At 40.5% G+C, this 17,671-nt stretch overlaps 1 protein-coding gene across 2 annotated transcripts in view; it reads right to left on the bottom strand.

Annotated features, from left to right (window-relative positions):
* LOC121952038 (neurocan core protein-like) overlaps positions 1-14,306 on the bottom strand; it is a 57,090-nt gene extending 42,784 nt beyond the window's left edge. The window contains exon 1 of one of the 2 annotated variants that reach the window (XM_042498555.2): positions 13,878-14,306. The gene's annotated coding sequence lies outside the window, so the exon portion shown is untranslated. Of the gene's footprint in view, positions 1-4,986; positions 5,241-13,877 lie in introns of those variants that run through there. The other variant, XM_042498556.2, reaches the window with a different exon arrangement.
* Positions 14,307-17,671: the final 3,365 nt, after the last annotated feature.

Here is a 17,671-nt window from a genome sequence, read left to right as displayed (position 1 = left end):
CGCCAGCGAGTTGCCAGCGAGCTCGCACTGTTGCTGCACCCTAAATTAAGCCAAGTTGCACAGCAATGCGCTGTGTGCACTGAAGCCAGCACAGAGCTCAACTAAAACCGTGTTTGGTCTAAAAGGCCCATGACATGGTGGCAGCACAATTGGGTTTAAGAACTGAAAGGACAGTACTTGGTTAGATTTAAAAAAGAATTGCAGTTTTGATAAAAGTAACTTTTGTTATGTTGTGGGTAGAAGTATGTTATAAAATGACGTAAATACCATAGAATGTATAAAATAAAGGATTTTGAGGCCTCAAGTTCTGCATTTTGGCCATTGCAGTCTTGGTTTTTTTGGAGTCAAAGGGTACCATATTTGGATGAGAGGCTGTAAAAAAGTTTGTTTTTTTTCTTTTGCAACAGGCTGTAAACAACAATCACATATTTCTGCTGTAAGTTGGGCATTTTAACATGGGGATCTATGGAGATCAGCCATCAGAGAAAATGCTGTTTTTGCACTTTTGCTTCCTTTTTCAGCCCTGGAGGTTGCCACTTGGCAAGTAAATAAAGAACGTAAATACGTAAAGTAAAAGGAAGTCAACTTTAACTAGTTTTAGTTTGACACTGGACATAAACAGTGGTCCCCTGGGTGAATGTCTGTTGTTGGTTTGACCAATCCACCATCACAACCTTCGTCCCTACACGGACTTCTTTGTTCTGTATAATACCTATCAGGTCATAACATTTAAAACCTACTTCAGTGTGACGTCATTGAACCAGGGAATTCATTGGTCCACTACAACAAAGGATCCTAATTGAATTTCCATTGGCATCGTTTCCCTGGTGCTGGCATGTAATTTTAATACATTATGCACCACCACCTCGTAATGTGGGATTAAGAGTTTGTGGTCATGTCACGTATCTCTGTGAGATCATGTTGCTGTGAATGGGTGACTGAAAGGCAAACTGAAAAGTGCTTTGAATAAAAGTGGGATATAAATGCATTCCATTTTTCTGTCAGGTGAAACAGTTTAGTGATTTTCGTGTTTCAACATGCTGGGCAGCTTGTTCCTGTGTGTGCTGGAAAAAAAGCTCCAAAGCTCTTTGCTTTACAAAAACCTTTTCAAAACTAATTAGACCAACTCAAATCTAATGCACCCCCCTCCACTAACTCTGCTGGTGATGTTCACAGACAAACACACCAATACATGTCACTCATCCTGAGGAGCTGTCGAACATGAAAGCAGCTTTCTCAAGTTGAGGTAGTCAGCATCTACAGGTGTTCACGCTGCAGCATGAAAACTTACTGACAGCAAAAACTAACGCTAACCTTCACAAGGGTTTCGAACGGGCAAATTACTCACACTTTGTTTATCTCTCATCTTTTATGAGTTACTGCACAGTGGATACACCTATAAAATAAAATACCCCAAAATGGCCTTGAACACTGAATCCTTGAAAAGCCAATGTCACGCAAATGAAGTGATTTAGTAGCAAAGTATGCACATGGTAGCCTATCACAGACAGGGACAGATAATGTATCGTGTCCATTTTATTTATTGGTGTTATAATGTAATGAGAAATAAACAATATTGCATTTGTAAGGGCATTTGAAGGCCCAGACACAGTTCACTGGCTTGTATTCAAGCTGTGCTTTGCATTTAGCAGATGTCTGTCTACAGCCATTTTAATTTTTCACCCTTTCTGCCACCTGAGCGAGCTGCAGCTGCTATTTAACTCATACCAATATTGTCATCCAGCACTGGTCTTACACCTGGTTAAAGAAGTATTTTGCTGGTGGAAAATGGTCTTTTCATAAAACTAAGCTGTCGATGCAGTAGAAAGTGTCCTACTGAAGAGAAACTGAAACTGGTGTTACATGGCCAAAGAAAACAGAGAAAAAGAGCTGTGGCATTGCTTTTGCTGAGGTATGAATCCTACAACTACCAGTACTGGTGTTCTTGGTCAAAGAATTATTTCACTGCTGAAAAGATGTGTGTGTGTATATATATATATATATATATATAGGCCGTCATTGCCATTGATGGTATAATCAAAGAAAAAGGGCTGTGCATTCACGCTTGCTCAAGACGTAGAAAACCTACAACTACCAGAATGAACTGTGCTGCATTGTACCAATAAACGCTCCTGCTGGTGTGTGATGTTATATGAGCGTTTTTCCACAGGAAACAATATGAAGGCCAGCTGGTGACAAACAATGTTGATTTACAGTTAAACTAAACTGTGAGCTAAAACACGTTTGCTAAAACATTTAGGAGATAAAAGGCAATACAGTAGCATAATGGTTTACATTTAACCATAACTGATTAGTTTTTTGTTTTAGTTTAGTTTTCATCCAAGATTTTCACCAAATAGCAACACAGCATGGCGCCTGCCGCTTGTGCACAAATTCTCGTGTTACAGCCAGTGCACTAAAATATGTATCTGAAGACAGTTTCCGGGAAGAAATAGACAATACAGTAACAGAATCTTGGCTTATATTTCATCAGCACTGCTTAGTTTTACTGTTTGGTTTCAGTCTCACTCTCTGGATCCACTTCTATACTCTCATATCACAGCTGAACTGTGCACTAAAATATGTTTCAGAAAACATTTTAAGCAAGAAAAAGGTAATACAGTAACAGAATCTTCATTGGATCATCACTGCCTTATTTTTAAGCACTTCTATAATCTGTGTCCGTGGTGGTGGGCATACGAAAATGTGGAAGTACAATCTGTAGTTTGAGCATGCGAAACGAGATGAGAAAAGGTTTAGCACAGTTCATTTATACACACCCACATTGTTATGATACAAAGATGGTTGGAAATCAGCTAAGACTGCCTTTAAAAGTGTCGATCAGACATTGTGAAGTCTGTTGGACGTTAAACCATACACAGAGTGATACATCTAATCAAGGAGCATGATTGGATGTAATGACAGCCACTCCAGAGTAAAAGATTGGATTAAGTTTTTGTACACTGCAGTGAAAAAGTGATTCTGGTGCATTCCTACTGCACAACATAGAGGAAATCCTACCACACATCAGAAATGAGCTGCTGACTTTGCCAGAGGATTTGGCTTGGGGCCCGAAGCTTCTTAGCTCAATGGAGAGACGCCTGAGAAAGAGCTTTATTGCCCCGTACTGGTCTGAAATGAAGACGAAGACAAGAGTATGCTGCTTGAAGAAAACAAGCTTTGTTTTATAACTCCTATTTCAAGGGGCAACACAAACTCTAAATGATTAATTTACAAAATATTGGTACCTTCCTGACTACACAGGCGTTACCCACAGAGGCTTGCAAATAGACCATTTGAAAAATTTGAAGTAGCTGAGCAGAAAATAGTCCAACTTATTGGGAAGGTCTAGATTTCAGTTACATAAAGTAAATAATTTATCCAGGAAAGCAAAAGACCTCTTTGCATTCACCAAGGTAACAGCAACTCATGGCACCAGCATCCCTGATGCTCAGAAAGAAGATTATGCAACGCCAGTTCAACCCTTTATAAATAACAGGAATAATGGTCGCTCTCTTCTTCGACCATGTGAAAGCTCAGTAAAACCTTCAGCCGTATAAAACTGGAGCGTGTGAGGAAAAGAGAAACATTCCTCTCAGATAAGTAAAGCACTCTGTGACACCAGCCAAATTATACTGTCATTAAACAACAATTTGTTGAGTGATTTTTAATGGTGGGCACAGAAGAAGTTGGTGTCTGGGCTGTTGGAGAAAGGGGGTTCTGGTGCGGCTGGGACCCTGCTGTGCCACACACTTTGAGGCATGCCATCTCTGAAGGTGGGTTAGGACCTCGTGATGGGCTGTGACAGATTGGGGTCGAGCCGTTGGACTCTTTGCATTTTGAAGGCCTGAACCATTGGTTGAGCTAGCTGGGTGGGTGACAAGAGATTTCTAAAGGCTTGGAGAGGGTCATGACACCGAGGGGTTTGCCCAGTCTTGTAAGCAGAGAGCGTTAGAAAGTGCTGTATTGGAGGGCCTGGGACTGGCAGGGGCCCAGCAGCCACTATCCACAGCTACAGAATACAGGGTTCAACCTATGGACATCTCTATAGATGCTATACAATGTACAGCGCTGTGTGCCTATAGACAACCGCCTTTCAAAGTTTTACCAGAGGGGATTTACGACATACAGTGCACTGGCCATCCAATCGCACCAGCCGCATACTAACCAGCACCACCTTTTGTTAAGGAGGAGACATCAGATGTCGTGAACGCCTCCCTCTAAATCGCCCCTCTTCACTTTCACAGGCACAGCTGTGTCTTGCGGAGAAAAGAGCCAGAAGTCTCTAAAATGCTTCAGTGGACTTCAATGTGGATGTCCATCCGACACATTTTCACGATGTTGTCTGAATAGGACGCATTCTCAGCTCATTGTAAGAGCCGGCGAGCGGAGTGACAGAGATCCAAAGGGAGCTAACAGACGATGCTGGCAGACCTACATCATGGCTCAGCACTAAGCTGTCAATCTGTTGAAACAGGAGACCAACTGGCCTCATGTTCATCATGACGCAGGAAAGACGGGCCCCTCGACCCAAATCTCCTTGGGTCGGTGGGAAAATTGCTTGAAAAAAAAACATGAAAAGTGTGGAACTCATCATGTCAGCTGCTGTTGTGGCTCTAAGATAAATCGTGTTTGTGAGCACAGCACGACAGCTTTATGCTTACAATGCCTCTATCATGCTACAGTGAAGCATGTGTGTGTGAATGTGTTCACAGGCTGCAAAGGTTTACTTAATCAGGCCAGGTTGGGTCCCAAGTTGATTCATGACACACACACACACAGTGCTGTAATGGCACAGCTACTATAAAGCTCTATATCCAACACAAGCCAATGCACAAGGTAGGTCACTGAATCTCACCTTCTGCATTCATGCACACAGCATGTACACAATCATATAGGTTACAGGCATTAAAACACACACATGCCAACACACACAATGGCAGCTGGCATCTCTGTTAAAGGCAAGTAAAGAAATGAATGACTCACGTTGAAAGGATTTAGCACGAAACTGGGACTCTCTCGCAGAGAAAGGCACCATCAAGGAAAGTTTATCATAAACAAATCTCTGCTCAGGAGATCTGGGGTCATACACATGAAGGCAGTCAGCGAAGGCACAGAGATCCGTTTGGGGAAATCACAGACGGAACAAAGTTCATAAATCCAAGCAGGGTCGAAAACCAGCGCAGCAAACAGGAGAAAAAGGCTGGAGAGTATAAACACACTATGGTGACAATGACAAACTGGCAACTGAATGGAGGAAACACTGGTCTGAAAAAACACAAGGACTGATAACTGAATACACACAGGTGAGTGAAACAAGACACAGGTGAAAAACATGAGGTAATCAACAGGGAAAAAAACACATGAACCATCTTTTCTCTCTTTCTTTTTTTTTTTTTTTTTTACATAGAGTTGAGAACAAAATTGCCCAAAAAATTATTTTAACATAAAACATTACATTTCCACTGAAAAAGTTAGATCTGGTTACAATTGGGACATACCTAGCATTTATTGGTAAATTTGAGCACTGATTTTATGTGTCTAACTCTCTATGTGGGATTATTCTAGTCCTTTAACACCCAATATGAAGAGTTTAAGAAGAGGGATTTGGTAAATTATGTAAGAAAAAAAAGATATTAACAATTATTTTGAGATTTTACAATGCATCCTCAGAAAAAAAAAATCATTTTATCCTACTTTAAATGTCTTGTTGTCTGCGTTTTTTTCTGACTTTCCAAAGATTGATTTAAGACATTTTAATACCAATTAAGGCCCTTTTTTCAATTAATAAATTCAATGCCTTTTAAGATGTTTTAGGGATCTGCAGGAACCCCAATTTACATTACGGTGCCTGATGTCCATCAAGAGTTTGGTGTTAGATGTATAAAATTTGTATTTTTGACTTAAATAATTTAATTCTACAATAAATGAAATGAAGGAAAATAAAGAAACATAACAAAAACAAAATCTTTCAAGGTCCACTAAACTGATGGAATAAACTGAAATAACGTTTTTTGCCAATTTAAAATTAAAAAAAAGAAAAAAGTGTTTAAAATTTTCAGTAGTTGTCAGGTAAGTGTCAAAGTCAGTATCTTTTAAAACATAAGAGGAGGGAAATCTTTGAAGCCATGAAATTCTGTGTATATAAGATTTTGCTAAAATGATGATTAAATTAATTATGTAACTTTACAACATAAGATGAGGAATTGGGACTGTTGGATGGGAAATGGGTCAAATTAAGAAGCAAATGGCAAATAACTTTTTTACAAAAACAGCCATTTAAGGTGGTATGCCCCTCCCTAAACCAAAATAAAAAGCACAAGTTCCTCCCCAGTACTTAAAAAAATGATATAACCTCCCATAAATAACAGTCCTTTACAATCTTGTGTTTTTGTTTTTGTAAAGTGTATAACTGTCGAGACCTTGATTATATGCAATATTTTCCTTTTTACAGAAGAAGAAGAAGAATATTCTCCACCCAAAAGAAAATGGCTCAAGCTCTCTTGGCCTCTTGGGAAATTGAATTTCTGATGGAGGAAAAATCCAAGAGATTCTTTTTTTATTTTTTACAGGAAGTTCCAAAACCTTTCTTGGGCAACAGCATGATGACGAGAGGAAGCAACAGAATAAATGTCTAAAAATAAAATGCAGCTTATGAGGAGAGGCTGAGGACTTGAGATAAATCTGTATTATTAGACTTCAGGACAGAAACAGAGTCAGTTTTACAGTAAGGAGTCAAACTGTCAGTCTCATATCCCCCTCCAGGGACCTGACAGGAGAGGGTGATTTCTCTCCTTCACTTTTCTTTAATCATGTCTCACAAAACTATTACCTCCAGAGAGCGGCGGCGTGAACAGCAGAATAACAGCTCCGGATGAGTGACAGACAAAGTGGTGAGCTGGGAGAGGAAGAAGATGAAGGAAGAGAAATGAAAGGAAGGTCATCTTTATCACTGTTGTGATAATGCTACACTGCCATGATGAAAGCTCTCCAAAATAAAGCTCCATAATTATTCTTAATTTTCTGTTTGCAAAAATGCTGCATCTTGAATAGATCTGTGGCCGAAATTTGAACTTCTCACACAGACACGATTTTCTTTAATGTATCATGAAGACAGAAGAAATTACACTGTGAGTATGTTGCGGTGGTGATTTGGCGCCATAAAAGAGACATTAAAGCAGAGTGCATGAACATTAATTGCTAAAGAAATTAAAAACAGAAAGAGGTTTGTTTCAAGAGCATAGTGCTGAGCTGAATCAGGTGTATCCCTGCTCCCTTCATGCATCCTGAACACTCTCACACACACTCGCACACACAAAAACACAGACACTCATTGTGTTCAGTGTGCCTGTGTGGTGACTAATCACACTCAAAGCAACTAATGACTCATGCAGCTCTGGCCCTGGCTTCAGATGGAGAGAGGACTCTGGAAAGCTGGTCCCTCCAATTCAAGATTACACACTCTTTCCTCTCACACTGACACCATTGATCTCACTGGGCATGGAGACAGAGGTTATTTAAACCGGCTCGCTAAGGGGAGGCCAAGTTGAAATTTGGCTATATGTGTGTGCAGTAAAGCGCAGAAAGGAGGCAATTTAGATCACTCTGAAGGATCCTCAACAGACAAGACGAGAGAAAAAGAGACTTGTAGTCACTGTAAGTAGGTAGTTACAACTTTTCTGTACTTTTCTTTAATTATTCAGTGTTGGACCCAAAAGGAAATATACTGATGTAATGTTTAATGCATGTGTCACTAATTTGTGCATACCTGTGAGAGTGACAGCTCTTATAAAATCCATCTGTTACCGAGCTTCCTTTAGAGCAGTTAAGCTGCTGTAGAGCGACACTCAGCAGACCTGCAGCAGATGATCTCAGAAATGCTCATTTTCTCTCTCCACCTCTCTGTTCTCAGCCTCATTCTGGCACTGTCTGTTTTTCTTGAGTGTGCGTGTGCAAAAAGTGGAGGATGCTGTGTATGTTATCCAACAAAAAAAAAAAAAATCAATTTAAATGCATTTTATTAACATATGAGGGAGCCACTCTATTTATAAGTGTGCACATAAATATGTGAGAACAGAGTATTGTAACAGCTTTGAGAGGAAACAGAAACCAGGGAGTGCCAGACAGCGACCTCGGTTGAATCAATCGCCGCTCTTTTTCTGTGATGCATCAAAACGGATCAAATCACACCCACATCAATTGATTTGCTACTAGTGAACCTTTTACTGGAACAGGAACATTTTTCTTTTTTTTTTTTTCCAAAGAAGGACTTCAAAAAAACAAGCTGATTTTTTGTGTGTGAAAATTGTCAGGAATATGTCCTTTGAGTGATTTCCTTCAGATTTGATTCATTTCTGCCAGAAAAAATAAACAACGGATGAAATATCAAGCTGATTTAAAATAAACGTAATATTACTAAATTAATAAGAGTGGATTCATCTGCATTCTTGTGAAAATGGAGGCCGAGGTAGCTACAGCAGTTGCAGTTGCTTCAGTGATCAAGCAAACAAACAGGCAGATATTTTGACAGCAACAATCATGGCAATTTGAAAAAAAAGAAGAAGCAGCCAAATCTTACAGTTATCATTTCCTTTAGGTGCACAACAGCCTTGTTGATTCTGAGACACTATCCTGTCAAATTTCACACACTACGCTGCTGAGGAGTGTATACTGTGTGCTAACGTAAGTATCACACAACATATGTTCACCAGCTAGCTGCTAATTTTTCCATTTAGTGCTGGACAGCAGGAGTTATTTCTACAGGCGACACAGGTGGGGTGCTAACCTGAAGGGGGAGCGCAAAAAACAGAGCCAAACCAAAAAACCGAAAGATTCTAAAACGCTCCAGTGGAGGAAACTGCGGTTTTCTCTGTGGGTTCATCACGAAGAGCGCCCCCTTTCACAGACCATGTAGAATTTTAATCCGCTGTAACATGTAGAGATGAAATGGTTAATATATTCTATATCAGGATTAAAGTGACCGAAGTTATCACTGTTACCAGTATTATCATGGTATTGTTTAATGTGCTGAAAAAGTACTGATACACTGAAGCAAGTTTTCTAAAGAAAACCAAAACTTAGCAGCACTATGCAAAAAACATTAAAATATTACCATACTCAGTGCGTTATAGGAAAATATGAAAACCGTATCAACCGTGCATTAACGTTAAAGATAGCCTGCCTTGAAAATGTTTGCTCGAGTGTCTTTGTCACTGTACATGAGGACAAGGGACCAGTAGCATCACTGGGTTTGCTTGCTGCACGCCTACTCTGTAAACAAGGGAATAGAAAAACAAACCCACGTTGCATGCTGTGCCTGAATCTGGGAGACTGTTGTTAACTTTGGTTGAGTACTGCACAGTAAACAAACCTGGTTTTAATGATTATTCAAATTTGAAACAGCAAATTCTAACCACCAGGAATTTCACTGTAGTTTATTAGTGAAACCGGTAACTGTTTCATGAAATTTTTGTTTAAGTAAATAGCAATAGTGAAGGGGATAATGATTTTAAGGTCGGAGGTCAAATATGTGTTGCTTGGGATTGTTTAAGTAGCCTCTTCACCAGCTGCTCCTGAAAGACACCAGAGGTCAAAGGTGAAGGTTCTGAGGTCAGCACTTGGTGACAAAGTCAATAAAGGATCAGGTGCATGAGGCGCAGCTATGATCTTGAGTATATTAGTCTATGGCTTCACACACACACACACACACACACACACACACACACACACACACACACACACACACCACACACACACTGGATCACACTGGCTGGATCATGAGAGATTTCATAAACAGGCCACCAACCACATTTTCATCCATATGGAAAGGTTGTTATAAAAACAAGTAGCTGTGACATTAAATGTAATAATAGACAAAACATATACATGTTGGTGGGACTTTATCCAACAAGCCCTCATCTTTGATGAGTCTGTGGAATATCTACACGGTTAGGAAAGACAAAAAACCCAGAGAGATCTGCCATTCAACTGTTCATCTCTAGCACCAATGAAGCTTTTTCCTCATTCTCAATTCATCATTGGAACAATAACAAGAAAGAAGTATTTCAAACAATGTGGCATTAGGAAAAAAAAAACTGTGATGACTTTTAACTACCCTCTCCAAAAGTGACTAATCATTCTAATCTCTGTGTTGCAGAGGCGGATAAAACTTTGGTGCTGCCTCAGAGAGCTCCTTCTGTGAAGCCAAACATTTGTCTTCCACCAGTCACTACCTTAGAGGAGAGCCTCTGGCCAAAGACAAAGAGAGGGACCTTTCTCTTTGTGTGGGTGAGCTGTTCAGCTGTGGTCTCATCTACGCTTGTAATGATTGGCCTGGTGGGCTGCTTTAGTCCCTCCCAGGCTAAAGACGGAAGTTGATTGATGGATTGGTTTGTCCAATCCCTTTTGGGTTTTGGCAACTGGGGACTCACTCGGGTTTCAATATTCCAGGGAGAGAGGGAAACGTTATTCCATCCAGCAGCTCAAAACACAGCTGCTTCTTTTCTATCTGGCGAATGTTTGTGGTCGGACAGTTGGGCTCTGAGATTTGGGAGCTGTCCAGTGCTGAAAACATGGGCAGTTTTAGCCCCAGTCGCTGTGAAGTCATTGTTAGTCTAAAGCCTATTCCCCTTCTGCCTGTAAACGCACCACAAAGTTCAAAGAGATCATAAAATTCCCACTTTAGTCCACAGTCTAGTTGGATCTGCTGTTTATGAATTACTGCAGCAGCTAAGACGTCTCATACATTTGCTGCATTGTACAAAACAGCACATCACATTCAGATCCAAACACAGTCAACACATTCTCAGGGCAGCATAACCAACAAGCCTGTGGCTGACTCAGAGGTGAAGCTTATTTTGATCGTCACTTTGAGCGAGTGCTGGTGCCCATTTGCATTTTTATAGCGCTATTCTGTTAGCTATAAGCACTGTATTAAAGGGGAACAGACCCCATAATCACCTGAGTGACATATAAGAGAGGGCACTTGAGAGAATAATAGCAAACCTTGACTGAGATCTACCTTTAGTTTCTACTGAAAATACACTTCCGGCAAGACTTGTGACAAAACGGATCGCTTTTAACCAGCAGGGTTATTTCATTTTATTCTGAAAAAATGACTTGGGCCTGCATCGAACAGCTGTTTCATTACCAGTTATTCTGCAAGTGATTTTTTCAGTCATACTTTATAATGTCAGAAAATTTGGAAAAATCTTGTTCAACAGCCCAAAACACAAAGATATCCATTTTATGATAACACAAAAAACAGAAGAACAGCAAATCATCACAGTTGTGATGGCACCAGCTAATGTTTGGCATTTTTGCTTGAAAAATAACTAAAATTATTAATATCACAACAGTTGCTGTTGCTACATCATAGTTGCTCACCATTTATTTCACTGGTTTGTTGCATAAATTCCTAGAAAATTGTGAAAAACATTATCGATTTTTGATTGATTTGTTCACGAAAACCCACAAAATAATCAGTTTAATATAGGCATAGGTTTATCAGGGGAGTGCATTTGTGCATTTGCCCCCCACAATAAAAACATTAAAGTAGCACAAGACTTGTTGGTGAAATGCAAGTGACATTTCAACCATAAATTAATGCAAGGGCAAAAACTGATGCAGAAATTCACCGAAATGCAGGAAATTATGTGTTTTATGCTGAAAACCCAAAACGCAATCAGTTTACTATTATGCCTAGACGTAGATTTCAGTTGGGACACAAGGGACACATCCCACTCAATATTTAGAACATCTGCGTCTGTCCCCCTCCTCCCCCTCAAAAAAAACATTTAAGTAGCAAAGGGCTTTTATTCTGGCAAAATTAAAGGCATAATTACCATAAATTGATGCCAAAGAGGCCAGAATTAAAAAAAAAATCATCACAATGCAGGAAATTAGGTGTTTGAAATTACATTTTTCAGGAGGACCTCAAACCCCCAGATTCATGAGTCCCCCTACTTGTGAAAAAAATCAAAATGCTTAATTTAGAAAAATTAAAGTCTTTTCCACTTTTTTAAAAAAAATGAACAAATAGATGTGAAAATTCATCAGAATGCAAGAAATTAGGTACTGGACAAGCAAATGTTTCTGGGGTAAGATCTTCAAACCACTGGTGTAATATGTTTCCCCACCAAATGTTGGAACAAAACCTATGCCCTTGCTATCAAATTAGACAGAAAAGCTACAAATCCTAACAATTAAACTGAGCAACAAGGAAATGTTTGGCATCTTTGCTTGAAATATAATAACTTCAGATATTCTTTTTCTTATTTCTAAGTGATAAATCGTCTCATCCTTTCACTTCTACAGTATTTCATCCATCTGAAAGCATCCAAAATTACTCTTTTTTTCCCATCTACCAGTAAAGCAAAGTGACTTCTGGAATTGCGGACATCTCAGAGCCCAGACATGATAAACAACACTGAGGCTGATTGAGTGCAAAGTGTGCAGCAACAGACTCGTCTATTTTAGTCAGACCTCTTATTTCCCAACAACACCGCTTTCTGATCCCTCTGCTCGTGTGAGTGCACTCATCTACATACACACACAACCCTACTGTATGCGTGCCGGGGCTCATGGATGCCCTTTCAAATAGGCTGCACACTCGCACACATCCGGACAGAATGAAAAATGCATGCTGTAAACTTTCAGCTGGGTCTCTTAGCCTCATTCCTCACTATTCTCCCCTCCTCATCCCACAGGCTCTCCGTTATCTCTCACACACATACGTCTCCTCAGCTTTGGCTTGTCTGTAGCGTTTCCTGGTTAACCACATCTTGCTTTGTGGCACTGACACACAGCTGGTGGTGGACGCACTAACAAGGCCAAAGAAGAAAAGACTTGGAGTTGGTGAATAGAAGCAGAATGGGCTTTATTGGGCTACAGGGGCTTTCATATTCTCAGACAATACAGCTCATTTGTCAAGGTGACCCAAACTGTTCTCCTCCTTCACTGTGATTTGTACATGCCAGTGCTTGTTTACAGAGCAGGCAGTCATCAATACAAGACTTCCCAAGATCCGTTCACCTGCTTGGCAACAGGCGATCACTCATTTTACACTCATTTGGCTGCTTTTTGTATCATTCAGGTTTAGTTTACAAGGCTTGGAGACTTTTATGCAACGATAAAACACTGTGTGATCACTGTAAATCCACTTTCTATACATATCAGGATCTTTGATGTCACGCCCAGGTGACAGCTCTGGAGTTGGACCAACATAAGATGTGATTCTGGCAGTTGTTCAGCACATGCTGTTTGTTCACCTGTGATTTACATAATACATTTGGCAAACACCTGTTCAAGTGTTCAGATGTGCTTCCACAATTGCATCACTCAGCAGAAGGCATCCTCCCCCTTTGATTTACAAAGATGTGCATGTAAAGTTCCTCAGAAGACATATCCTGAGAGGAAATCATGCAAAGGGCACACTAACAAGGTTATCTAGTGAGTTGATGATTTATGCATGCCTCTACATGCCTCGTAAATATAGACCAATATTAAAAGCTTTGACCTGTAAATAATTAAAGATATCCCAAACGGGTGCGATTTGTGTGCGTCTCAGAGGCTGAGGATGTGATCGTGCGAGAGGAGAGGCGTTGATTGGTCCACAGGAAATAGTTATCGCATATGCATATCATTATTGCACGGATTCGGGACGTTAAGGATACAATTTCCATAAATTGCCCTGCTTTTAAAAGTGCGTTTTATATTATAACCAAGAAATGAAATCACTTTAAATCTTCCTCCAGCAGCTGAGCGGTCTCCGGCGCCTCCTGCCACCCGGTGACTTGAGATATCACACACTGACCAAATAATTGATTTCATGAAAGCATGCATGCAAAGCAAATCGTCTCCGTGCTTTTCACTCTTACCTTTTCTCCTGACAAAAACCAGACGCGTCTCAGTGGTGCAGTCCTCAGGAATGTCAGCTTTGCGCCTCAGTGCAGGTGCTCTCCAAAGCACCCACGGGGTGCAGAGACGGCAAAACGACGAAACAAGGGTGAAACAGCACTTTGCAGGGACAGAAGAGACCGAGGGGTGAGTGTGTGCACAAGCGCTCCGCGTCCTGGACTTTTCACTCCCTCTCCAACGCTATCCTCTCCTCGCTGAGCAGCAGCACTAGGCGCCGTTCATCCTCACACGTTGATAGATCGGAACGGATGCTCTCTCTCTCACACACACACTCACACATACACACACAGCAAGGTGCTGCCTCCGTCCGTCCCCCTCCTCGCCAGCAGCAACGCTGAGGGAGAGAAGCGAGATCAGTTTGAACAAAGAGGCAAGCGGTGACAGGCAGACGGCTCCAGCGCCCCCATTCAAAGAGGGGGAGACAGGGTGGTGGTGAGGGTGGGAGAGGGAGGGTGGGGGTGTCGGAGAGAGAGAGAGAGAGAGGGAGAGAAAAGGGGGGTGTACTTTATATGACCATAATCCGATTCCTACATAAACCTCAAAGGTTGATCCGGTGTCTGTGAATTTAATTCAAATTTACCCATGAGCTTACAATGACAGTCTGACCATCAGCTCACCCCCTCATATCCTCATTCATACCCTCGTGTCTCTACACACACCTCATGTGAATCAACTTGTATAATTACAATTTCTTGGAGTAAGCATCTTAACTACGTTTCCTATGGTGTTCTTCTCCCAGTTTTTTTGATTCCTTATTTTATCATTTTTTAAATTATTATAATTTATTGATTTTTGGGGGAGCTTTAATTACTTAATAGGGTTTGGAGTGTGTGGCTGGGGTGTAAATATAAGGTGATGTTTTGTTTTGTTGTTCTGTCACACCAACTCTGTCACTTAAACTCTCGAGCATATTTGAACTTTGTATTTGACATTGTACAGTACTGGTTCCTAATAATAATTAAACAATTAAATAAAAAAAACTTGTGTAATCATAGGTGTAGATTTTTGGGGGGATGCAGGGGGCACATTCCCTTAATATTTCTAACATGTGCAGATTATATTTCTATATTTTTACAATAAACACACCAAATACTGTGTGTGTATATCAGTTATCCTGTGCAACTATTAATCATGTAGACACAGTATCTTTATAAGCAAAATGTATAGTGCATATAGATTATATATATTTTTATTTATTTTTTTGGAAATATTATCTCTTTTTTGCACTTAAATCACTATTTTAAATTTTTCTCTTCTGACTCTTGGGCTGCTGTAATGTGTGAATTTCTTCGGTGTGGGATTAATTAAGTCTTATCTTGTCCAGTAACAAATAAATAAGCCTAGAACTTTTATTTGGGCAAAATGAATAACATTTACATCATAAACTGATGCAGAAAAGGCACAAATTGGTCCATGACAATTCACCAGAATGCACCTGGCACACAATGCTAAAAAAAGATGTTGGAATTTCCAATGGTGTGGGCACTGACATTGGGATGTTTTGCAGATGTTGGGTTTTGTTTTCCATACCTCATGACTAAATTTCATTATTATACGTCAAGATGCAGATTGTTCTAATGCCCTGTTCATACGTTTTCCAACTCAAAGTACTGCACCAAAATTTGTACGTATCCAACATAATGATGAGCCACTAATTTGTGCATAACTCACGTATTTTGGAAGGCTGCGATCATGTGACCAATGTGCTGACAGGAGTAAAGAAGTAGGAAACAGGTTGGGGCAGTGGTCAGGTCACAAAACATAGGACTTTCCCCAGGAGACTGCTGTTCGGAACCATGCCATCCGTCATTAAATTTTTAGTCATTTTAAAGTATGCCCTTATCATGTTTCTTTTCCACAACCTCAATACAGTCACTTGACTTGCCTAAATCTAACCTACATAACATTAATAATGTAACGTTGCGCTAAGGACATACCAGATGACGTTGGCATGAGACCATAGACTATCCAAGTTTGGAATTTTAGCTTTTGCCATCTTGTTTTCATGGAGACAGAAGTGACCATATTTGGATGAGAGGCTGGCGCGCTGGAGGAGCGAGGGGTGGGTCTGACTGAGAAGCCAAGGACACTATTGGCAGACAGCCTTGCACTAAATGCAGCTTGCCTTAGTATACGCAAAATGTAAGTGGATGAGCAAAAAAAAAAAAAACAGTGTTAGTGGCCATTCATGAAACCAGAGGTTTTGGCACTTCAACACTGGCTTCACTTTTTAGCCTCAGCAGGTTGCCACTTGCATGAGATGTTTGAGAGACACAACTTAAAACCAACCAAATATCAGCATCTTCAGTATTCTACGTCAGATTGATATTAGCATCAAACATTGTCCTGACATTAAATTCTGGTCACATGACGTCACAACCTAAAGTCAACCAGTCAATATTAGCGAGTAACAATGTTGGTGGCCAGCTGGGAAAATGAAGTTTTGGGGTATGGTGTTATTGTACGCCAGCAGACGGCTGAATGGCACCTGCTTCAACCGTCCAATATGCACACTGGTGGTGTCACTTGAGAACACGGCCAGACAGAACCTGTTGCATATGCATGAAATGCAGCATGACAGTGTCAGGTTGAAATGCTGGTGGTAACGATGTAATATAAGGAGTGCAAGGTTGCCTACAGGGCTGGTGGATGGGTTGAACAAACCCGGACTTTGATGTGGGAGTCAGGTGTTCGCTTCCTGTTTAGATGTGACATTTTATTCTTCACCTACCCATGTGGCTCCTTCCCCTAAACCTGACCATCAGTGACTTTTTCACTTAAACCTAATCATCTGCGCCAGCATGTGCATTTGTTGATGTCCTGGCATTGGTTGCCATGTGCTGTTGTTGCCTAAACATAACCACTCACATCCTCATTCCATCATGCGCATTTGTTGTCATTATGGCATCCTGGAGCGTAAAGAGCAGATGCAGACAGATACTGAAAACATAACATTTAGACGCGGAGGTCCACTGACAAATCTGTAATATGTGATGACTTGGAATGAAAATGTGTTTGTGCCCGTCACCCTCAAATCTTGAAATCAAAATCTACACCCTTGAATATAATAATTACATATAACCCCTAAGCCTCTTGTTGTAATAGGACAAAGAATAAATATCATACAGTATTCATCCAATTAATGCATGCATGCAGAGATAACATTTTGACTGATGCTGAGCCGAATTCATGGTGACAACTGCTGAGTGAAAACACAGCTGCCTCAGATGCATCTCACAACCTGGCAACAGCCATCATCTCATCACTGCAGCAGGGTCAATACACACCAAACAGTCAGTCTTCATCAGGGCGTAGTAAGGAAAGCCTGTTCGTCGCTGGTGGCAGCTCTGACCACAGGTTCAGCTCCTACACTGATTTCTCTCCATGATAAAGTGAGCGAAAGAGCAGCAGATTTCTTATTATTCATCAAACTGTAGGTCTGCAGTCTGTTCCTCAAGATGGTTTTGAATTATGCATCTTCCCTTGTGTAATGGAGGCAGGAGTTGGTTTTTGGAATCTTAATAGAGCCTCTAATCATCATAATCACAATGACTTCTAAGCTGAAATCTGTATTTGAGGAAAACGTCTCCATTTCACCCAGTGACATAGTATGTTTGTTTGGAGAAGTCTGTGTTGGAGAGAATAATGGTGAAATGTTTCTGTCAAACTTTAGATTTATCAGTGTAGACACAAAGTTTTAAAGTATAAGAAATAAAGCCAAAGACAGCAAGTGATGAAGGACTTGTCTTGAGTT

This window comes from Plectropomus leopardus, chromosome 12, assembly GCF_026936395.1.
Source record: "Plectropomus leopardus strain MGB_pleo_1.0 chromosome 12, ASM2693639v1, whole genome shotgun sequence".
Taxonomy (NCBI): Eukaryota; Metazoa; Chordata; class Actinopteri; order Perciformes; family Serranidae; genus Plectropomus; species Plectropomus leopardus.
This window is presented reverse-complemented; position numbering and strand designations above follow the sequence as displayed.